The sequence below is a fragment of the Saimiri boliviensis genome, chromosome 15, assembly GCF_048565385.1.
Source record: "Saimiri boliviensis isolate mSaiBol1 chromosome 15, mSaiBol1.pri, whole genome shotgun sequence".
NCBI classification, from domain to species: domain Eukaryota; kingdom Metazoa; phylum Chordata; class Mammalia; order Primates; family Cebidae; genus Saimiri; species Saimiri boliviensis.
The window spans coordinates 85,967,947-85,977,902 of record NC_133463.1 but is presented as its reverse complement, the minus strand read 5'-3'; the positions used below and the strand labels follow the sequence as shown (position 1 = coordinate 85,977,902).

The 9,956-nt window shown below is 41.3% G+C and overlaps 1 pseudogene; it reads left to right on the top strand.

Moving 5' to 3' along the window:
- The first annotated feature begins 283 nt into the window (after positions 1 to 283).
- LOC120362139 (NADH dehydrogenase [ubiquinone] 1 beta subcomplex subunit 3 pseudogene) lies at positions 284 to 719 on the top strand (annotated as a pseudogene).
- Positions 720 to 9,956: the final 9,237 nt, after the last annotated feature.

Here is a 9,956-nt window from a genome sequence, read left to right as displayed (position 1 = left end):
TCTGCATGAGATCTGGAGGCACAACCACTCTTTTCCTCACGGTTCCCTTTCTCTCAATTGTCCTTACTTCCACAGCTACACTGAGCCCCTATCACTCCCTTCCCTGGAAAGCCCGCTCTGTGCAGATACCAGCTGTCCCGCTCATTCAAAGCCTGCTGCTTTAAAAATCCCCGTTTGTTTCCTTCATAGGAATTAGGTAATTTGTAGTTAGGGAATTTGAATTTCAGCAAGTCTCTGGCACTTTTAATCTTTCATTTGAAATGCAAACTAGGCTTCCAGTTGGCTCTGGTTGCAGAGGTGAGTGTCCTGAGAGGTCAGATTGCTGTCAGGGAAAGAATACCAGCAATTTTTCTGTACTAGAGCCAGCTTCCTTAAGTGAAGGTTGATTTTCATCAGACTTTTAGATTCACTTCAGATACAGACATGGCCCATGGACATGGACATGAACGTGGACATAGTAAAATGGAACTTCCAGATTATAGACAATGGAAGATAGAAGGGACACCATTAGAAATCGTTCAGAAGAGGCTGGCTGCATGAGAGCTAAGGGACCCATGGGGCCGTAATGAAGCTGGGAGATACATGTGTGGCTTTGCAAAAAAGTTGCCTTTTTTGATGTATTCTTTACAGGGTTCAAATGGAGATTTCCTGCATTTCTGGTAGCTGTAGGAGCTGAATATTACCTGGACTCCCTGAATAAAGATAAGAAGCATCACTGAAGATAATACCTGGAAGTATCTGAGTGGTTTCTTGACTCTCCAAAATAAGATTTCCTCACTATAGCCTGCTTGTCTGGTTTGTCCCTTAAAGAATATTAGTAAGATTTAACAAAGTAAAATAAAATAATAATAATAAAAAAGAAATGCAAACTATTATTCAGCTAGTAGCAACCAGCATTTATAATTGAGAGTGAATTTGGGAGCAAGACCACCTAGATTCGAAGGTTGGCTTTCCCTGTATGCTCACAGTGTTTTTGTAAGGATTAAATGAGAATAAATACACATAAAGTATCAGAAGGCCAGCCCGAGCAGTGCTCAATGCATACTGCCGGTTATCATGATCTGCCACCTCCTCCAGGAAGCCTTCCGGCCATGCCCTCCGCATTGATTAGAAGTACTTTCCTGTAAGCTTGCTGGGCAGATATGCTAGGATTTTCCTTCTATCTCAGTTAGTTTTGGATATGTACATTTTTCCAAGAAGACATTTTCTTCTTAAAGTCAGAAATGGAAGTTTGTGGGTTTTGCATCCTCTGTGCTGAGAGATAGTATTTAATTTGTTGAACTTTCTAGTAAGGAAAAAAAATACTAAGGAAGTCCAAAGATATCCACGAGATGGAGCTGTGAGTCCACAATCGTGAGGAACAGGGTTTTGTTTTGTTTTGTTTTTGAGATGGAGTCTCGCCCTGTCACCCAGGCTGGAGTGGAATGGTGTGCCATCTCGGCTCACGGCAATCTCTAACTCCCAGGTTCAAACAATTCTCATGCCTCAGCCTCTCAAGTCGTTGGGATTACAGGTGCTTGCCACTACACCCAGGTAATTTTTGTATTTTTAGTAGAGACAGAGTTTTATCATGTTGGTCAGGCTGGTCTCGAACTCCTGACCTGATTATCTGCCTGCCTTGGCCCCCCAAAGTGCTCCCACCACGCCTGGCCAGGATTTTTTTTTTTTTTTTTTTTTTCAGGAAAGGAAGTGAAGCTCGCAGCAAGCCGTCCCTGGAAAATGTTGCAGGTGAGACAGAATGTTTCGAGCTGGCTAAGACCTCGTGCAAGCCTCCATCCAACCCATCTCCCAGGAGTTGGGGCAACTGATCATTGCAATTCACACAGATCGTATGGAAATCATTTCTCATACAACAAGCGTTTTTGTCAAGTTTTCATTTCAGATATTAGGGGAAAATCATATTTATAAAAAACTGGGGGAAAGGTGGGAGACTTTTTTTAAAAATTAAACACGGATTGAATGAAATTCTGTGCATTTATCTAATTTTATCTGATGATTTAATGAATTAATAAATCTGTATAATCGACCACTTTGCAAAGCATGTACTATTATCCCTGTATTATAATGAGCAAATTCAGAGTCTAAGAGGTCAAGTTCCTGGACAAAGCCCACCTATAACCCTTTTAATGTTTCCATGTCTAGATTACAATGCTGCTTCTTCCACATTTCAAGCCTTTGCTCCTTATAACTGCCACATGATATCAACTCAATTTCAGTACTCTACTTTTCCGAGATATTACGGTGTGACTTTCTATAGGTTTGCTACTCATGCATGGTTATAGTTGTCCCCTCCCTACAAAGGGACCCTGTTCTTATGGGGAGTGGACAACAGAATGACATGGCATGGATTGTCCACCCATGAATTTGTCTAAAGTGTTTGCAAGTCAACAGGACATACAGTTTTTATTACATAGGCTGTGGTGTTAAAATTACTAGCATATATGGACCAGGCGCAGTGGCTCACGCCTGTAATCCCAGCATTTTGGGAAGCTGAGGTGGGTGGATCACCAGGTCAGGAGTTCAAGATCAGCCTGGCAAAGATGGTGAAACCTTGTTTCTACTAAAAATATATAAAAAAAAAAAATAGCCGGGGGTGGTGGCATGTGGCTGTAATCCCAGCTACTCAGGAGGTTGAGGCAGAGAATTGCTTGAATCCAGAAAGTGGAGGTTGCAGTGAGCTGAGATCACATCACTGCATTCCAGCCTGGGCCCCCGCCTCCCGCAACAATGGGAATTACTAGCTTATGTTCTAAATATTTTTATTTTCTGGGCCATAGAAGTGGGTCTGCCTCTTTAATGGATTTGCCAGTTTCACTGCAGGTTGGTATAATACAGACAATGGTGGTCAAGGGCACACGGATTGTGTGATATTTTTTTCCCCTGGTTGGCTAGATGACTCCAGGCAAATCTTCTCGAAGTTTCCATGTGTTGACTTCTGAGATAAGTTAGACTAGTGTGAAGAACTTTAATTTTTTAATGCTTTTTTTCATTTTTATAAAAAAACTTTTGAAAACATCACCCCAGAAAGATCGGTCCAAGAGTTTTATGTTCCACTTATTACAGGTCAGCTGCAGTGTTCACGTAGCTCTCATTCATTGAAGCATTTCTCTGTGGCTACTGGCACTAAATTAGGTAGCAGAGACAGAGAGGGAAGCTGACTCCCTGTTCCATGATATTATACTTAATCAGATCCCTCTGCGCCCCCACTCCCCCATATTCAGCCTTTTGTCTGGAGATGAGCGACTTTACCCATTGCACTGGTTCTTGGCTCATGCTTGGTGATCAGGGATTGATCAGAGGGCTTGTCCCTGGCCTAATAGCTAAGAAGCTACACAATCAATCAGGCTACCCTATCCTCCCTGCACCGACAAGAGCTCCATTGGCTGTTTTCATTACTCTCTGGTTTTCTATTTGCTGCTGTAACAAATTACCATGAACTTAACACTTTAAAATGAAACAAGCATATGATCTAACAGTTTTTTAGGTATCTCCCACTCTGATATAAATCTCACTGGGATAAAATCCTGGTGTCAGCAGAACTATACACCTTCCTGGAGGCTTTCAGGGAAAATACATTGCTTTGCTTTCCAGCTTCTGGGAACCACCTGCATTCCCCGGTTCATGACCCTTTCTCCAACTTCAAGTCAGCAGCGTTGCATTTCTCTGACCATTATGCTTAGTTACATCATCCTCTGACCACATCCAGGAAAGGGTCTTGCTTTTAAAGATTTGTGTAGCTGAATTATGCCGAGCTGAAGAATCCAGGATATTCTCTCCATCTCAAGTTTCTTAACTTCAGTCACATATACAAAACTGCTTTTCCCTTGTAAGGTAATATTATCCACAGATTCTCGGGATTAGGACATACAAAGCTTTCAGGATTATGATTCTACCTCTCATATCATCTCAGGGTAGGAATTGTCAGATCATGAAAAATCCATGTTCAATTATTTCTTTTTGCTTATTTAAAAAACAAAGAGACAGATTTTTCCTAAAACTATATAGAAATGTGTGTATCAAACAAATGAACTGGCTAAACAATTAGAGCAATATTCATTTTCCCTTAATTCAAATATGCAGGTATTTTATGAGAAAGGGGACTGTGAACTTAGTCTGTTCTGCTTAAGAATGGTGTTTTTGATACAATACTATCCTTTCTTCCCATAAAAAGGAGGGGAAAAAGTCACAGGGCAGAAGCCAGGGGCTTTGGACACATTCGAAGAAAAGTTCCCAAGAAGGTTATGTATATTCTCAGGTAGGTTCTGATTTTCAAACAGTATCTCTTTGTTCCTAGGTCCTCAGGCAAACTGTAAATAGGTAATGATAGTGAAGGTCCTAGTTCAATATAAGGTTCTAACTGGTGAGATCTGGGCTGTCCTTAGGATGCACTGGCTGTCACACATTTTTCTAGGTAAATGTTTACATAGATGTTTGCATTCTCTATTAAAGAGATCAAGAGTGAGAAAGAAGAAGAGAGAGAGAAAAAAAGCTTATACATCCTTCCTGCCTTCATTCAACAAATAGTTATTGTGTATCTGCAAGAAGTAGACAATGTGTTAGAAGCTAGAAACAGAGAAAATAACACCCATGGTTTCTATTCTTAGAACCTGCAGTCTAGCATAAAAGAAAGAGAACTGAAGAGTAATAATACACTATAAAAGACAAACTCAATTAGGTTTCTGATAAGGAGAGTGCAGAGAATCATGAGACACATGGTTATCCCTGGGTGGAAGGTGAAAAACTTTCTTTCTCCCCTGAGTAGGTAGCACAGTGCAGCAGGATGGGAACTGAGGACATGGCGGGGTGACTTCTGCTTCAGATTGCCCCCCTCATCAGCTCCGTAGGTTAATTATACTCAGTAACTTTAGTCTGAGCCAGGAGTGATGGCTTCTGTAATCCCAGCACTTTGGGAGGCTGAGGTGGGCAGATTGCCTGAGGTTAGGAGTTGGAGACTAGCCTGGCCAACATGGTAAAACGCTGTCTCTACTAAAAATACAAAAATTAGCTGGGGATGGTGGTGCGTGCCTATAATCCCAGCTTCTCTGGAGCCTGAGATAGAATCTCTGGAACCTGGGCAGGCGGAGGTTGCAATGAGCCAAGATTGCAACATTGCGCTCCAGTCTGGGTAATAGAGCAACACTCCATCTCAAAAACAAACAAACAAAACAAAACACTTCAGTTTGAACTGACTTTAGTGTCATCTTCTCTCCATTCTAGAGCTGTTTGCGAGATGGTTACAATGGTGACTTTGGTGTCTCCTTCTAGTCCTAAGTGTGAGGGTTCTTAGGCTCTGGATGGGGCAGGGTGGCTTGGTGAGTGTATCTCTCCCTCGTGGCACAGGCATCCTTTCAGCCAGAGATAGCAAGTCCCAGCTCACTGTCTACCTGCTGGAAGTGATGAAGTCAGTGCCGTGGAAAACAGGATTCATTTTCTATTCTGTACCTCATGGAATTATACCGTAATTCATTTTGAGTTTTATGACTAAAGAAAAAAAAAAACAAAAACAAAAACAAAGAGTACCTGTGTTTCCTTCTTCTTACTCACCACCCTTAACCTATAAATGGAGCTTCTTATGCAATGGTCCAAAAATAAGTTTTCAGGAAAATGGATATCAGAAAAACAGCCTTGGAGAAATGAGGTACTCTTAAAAGAATCACTGAAAAGATATTAAGTCTAGAAAAAATACGAATATTTCAGTGAAAACCTATAAAAGGAACACAAAGCAGAACATAAGCATTCAACAACATTCAACAGAAAACCTATGGAGAATATGTAACAGAAATTGTTCCAAAAGAATGGGGTTCTAGAAATGGGTGAGGCATGGTCTGCCACCAAAAAGCTTATAATCTAATTAGAGAAGTTAGCAGACACATTAAAAAAGTAGCTAGCCAGGGCAATGGCTCACACCTATAATCCCAGCACTTTGGGGAGGCAGAGGCAGGCAGATCATAAGGTCAGGAGATCGAGACCAGCCTGGCCAACATGGTGAAACCTGTCTCTACTGAAAACAAAACTAAGCTGGGTGTGGTTGTGTGCACCTGTAGTCCCAGCTATTCGGGAGGCTGAGGCAAGGGAATCACTTGAACTTGGCTGGTAGGAGTTGCAGTGAGCCGAGATTGTGCCACTGCACTCCAGCTTGGAGACACAGCAAGACTCTGTCTGAAAAACAAAAAACAAAAACCGAAACCAAACAAACAAAAAACACAGTCCTGCAAACACTGTGATATGTGCAATAATAAGGGAATGTGAAAATACCATTTGAATCAAAGAACTCAGTGACTGTTTTGCTGAAGTGGTGAGGAGAAGTTTTGCTGATATTTAAAATGAGTTTTGATAAGCAGGAGGAGTTTATGCGGAGTAAGAAAGGTCAATCTGAGCACACAGACCAGCACATGAAAATCAGAGAAACAGGAGAAAGTGAGGGATGTTAGGTTCTGGACAACAGTGACAGTGGTAAGGTCTGTTCCCCTGGATTGATGACTTGGGTGCTGACTTTTTATACTGCTTGAGACAGTTGGGGGTACAAATAAGTGCAAGACAGTCTCCCAAAAAGGCTTGAAACCTAGTTGGAGAGAGAGAGAACTTGAGAGATGAGCCCATTTAACTACTGATGGAGAAAGGAGACTGAGGGATTTTAAAGGCAGAAGGGCTGAAGTAACCAGAGATACATTTTCTCATTCCTTTGCTCAAAAGACATTCTGGGTGGTACCATTCATTTGCTATCCCCGTTCTAGGATCTAGGGATGCACAAGCAGAGGGGAAAAACAAGGTCCCTGCTGTGAGGGAGCTTACATTTAATGTGGGAAAGAAAGACATTAAATAAGCTAAAATAAATAAAAGAAAAAAAAAGATATAATGAATGGTGTACAGAGAATTACAAGATGATGATATAGGAAGTGATTGGTGGCAGTCTTGCATAAGTGGTCAGGGAGAAAATAGCTTTCCAGCTTAGTTCTGGTTATAAAGTAGGAGCTGGGCACACACACAGATTGGGGAAGAAGAATTCCATGTCTAGTGCCCATACACTGATACGTGCTGAGAAAGAACTTTAGCACCTTAGCTTCCACAATAAAGGCAGTGCAGTGGAGGCATAGCAGAGGGCGAGTGATTTGGGATGAGGTCTAAGGTATATAGTAGGGGGAGGCATCTCAGTTCGGGCTGTGTGGTTCTGACTGCAGTAGAGGGTTCCTGAAGGGTTTTCAGCAAAGGGATTGTATAAAAGCATGTATTTGTTAAAATCGCTCTAGCTACTGCACCGAGATGGGATTCTCAACAAGGAGAGGTGGAAACAAGAACATCAATGAAGAGGCTGTCACGTTATGATGGCTTGGACTAGACTGTGCAAGTGACAACAAAGAGAAATCAATAGATATGGGACAAGCTTAGGAATGACGTGCGATAACTTGCGGGTAGAAATGATCTGAACAAGATGAACAAAAACCAAGAATCCAGAAAACCCTGGAGCAGGTATCCAGAAAGGTAGGGTAGATGGGATAATTTACATACATGGGGAAGACTGCAGATGGAGCATGCCTTCCAGAAGAAAACATGAGTTTCATTTTATCTATATTTTTTTTCTGAGAGATATATTGAACATTTATTAGGACTTTTATGTAAAAGTCAATAATTCTTGATGGAGTTTAGAAACACAGTTCTAAAACTGGGTGTGTGTATTAGTTAGAAATTGTCATGGGCTGATAGTAACCAGAGATGAAAATAACAATCATTTAAATGAAAGGGAATTTTACTATTATCTCACATTAATACCCAGAGGTAGGAAGTCTTGAGCTGTCTTGTTGGTTCAGTATGATCAAGAACTAAAGCTCATTTTATCTTTCTTCTCTATAAATCCTATTAAGTGGTTCAGCCACTGAAGCTGGCTTCATGGTCAAAGATGGCTTCTTAAAATCTAACCCTCTTATCTGTGTTTCTGGTAGGAGTTATGCCCAGGAAGAAAGGTAGGAAAGGATAAAAGGCTTCCCTGGAAACTCAATCCAACAACTTCTACTTTTTTTTTTCCTTTTATGTAGTATAGGTTGTGCCTACCTGCAAGGGAAGCTCTGAGACAGAATTTAAAATCTGGATATATTGCCATCCTGAAAAAAACCATGATTCTGATATAAATAAAAGGGAGATTGGCTACTGAGTAGATGATGAAGTTTCTACCACACTGTCTCTCAAAACAGATTACCCTTAAAACCAAGAGAGTGAATGAAGTAATCTCAAGGAGTTAGTAGGAAAACAGGGCTGAGGGACTAGCCCAAACTCTGTGCCCATCGCCTTGTAGAAGCTGAAAGGAGCGTCTACACTGACAGTGGAGACTGAGAACCTTCAGCCAATGAAATAAAGAAAAAAAGCAAGAGCTGTTTCAAATAGGAAGAAATGGTCGGTCTTTCAAACGCTGCCTCATGGTCAAGTAACATAACACAGGGATGGTCATTATCCGCAATGGTTGCCCAGACCATCATTCTCCAAGTGTAGATGCAGAGAAACAGAATAGAAGGATAATAAATGTGAGAGCAAGCAGATCGTTTGGAAAGAAGGGCTTGCACATGAGAGGAAAGGAATTGGGGGGTTGAAACTGTTAAGATGGGGACAGACCATGAGGGGTCTTGGGCAGGACGCTGAGACCAGACTTTTCCCAAAAGTCATCATCTCTTATAGAGACTGGTACCATTGTGCTGGAGCTCACGTTTAAGCTCATGAGCTGTAGTGAAGCCAGTGAGGGTGGAAGGGGTATCGTTTATCTTGAAGAGACTGCAGGAACAGTGTCCTCATGAACCTCAGTGACTGTTTAGATACAGCTGCCACCAAAAGGAAGGAATCAATGATTACTATAAAGCTTCAAATCTAAATGATGGGAGGCTGGGCATGTGGCTTATGCCTGTAATCCCAGCACTTCGGGACACCAAGGCAGGCATATCACCTGAAGTCAGGAGTTAGAGACCAGCCTGGCAAACATGTTGAAACTCTCCTAAAAAAAAATTACAAAAATTAGCCAGACATGGTGGTGGGTGCCTGTGATCCGCAGCTACTCAGGAGTCTGAGGCAGGAGAATCGCTTGAACCTGGGAGGTGGAGGCTGCAGTGAGCTGAGATTTTAGCTTCAGCCTGGAGCAGCAGAGCAGGACTCCATCTCAAAAACAAACAAGCAAGCAAGCAAGCAAGCAAGCAAACAAACAAACAAAAAGTCTAAATGATTGGGAAGAGGCCCTTTCATGAATATAAACATAATTTATTTAGAAAACAAGCTTAGTGGAGAAAGCAAATAAAGCCAACTTCAGAAACATCACATTTGAAATATCAAATAAAACACAAAATACGAATTAATGTATAAGGTATGAAAATGAGGTGTAAAATTATGATGATGAGATGGATTTGAGGAGAGAACAAAGTGGAGTCCTTTTGGTAATTGTTTACATGGAATTATTTCAGCCATTCATAGCTAATTCTTCATTAATAAATGTTTACTGGCTATCTATCACATCCTAGACATTAGGAAGAGTGATGAAGACACAAGAAGAGTACAACCTAATCTCTAGCCTCAAGGAGTTTATCATCTGGACTTGGGGAAATGAACATGTAATGCAATGAGAGTGCATTGACAGGTGGCAGCATGAAAGGGGAACATGTGTTCAAGGGAAGGCGTGGGGATTCGGGGGAACCCCACCTCAGCTTTACGTTAGTCTTTCTCTGCTATAGAACCTTGTACCCATAGATAAAGAAATAGCCATGTCACAGTATGGGAAATCGAAGCTGTTAATACATCTATGACCTACTTTATCAATTGTTTATGGATTTTAAATATAAGAAAAAGAAATGAAGCATTTTCTAGGCACCTATATGCATCCATTGATTCCTTGTACACAATTTCATGTAGCATTTGCAACAACGGTGTCATCATCATTTTCCCATAAAGAGAAACTGGGTCTCCAGGAAAACAAATCTCATATTCCA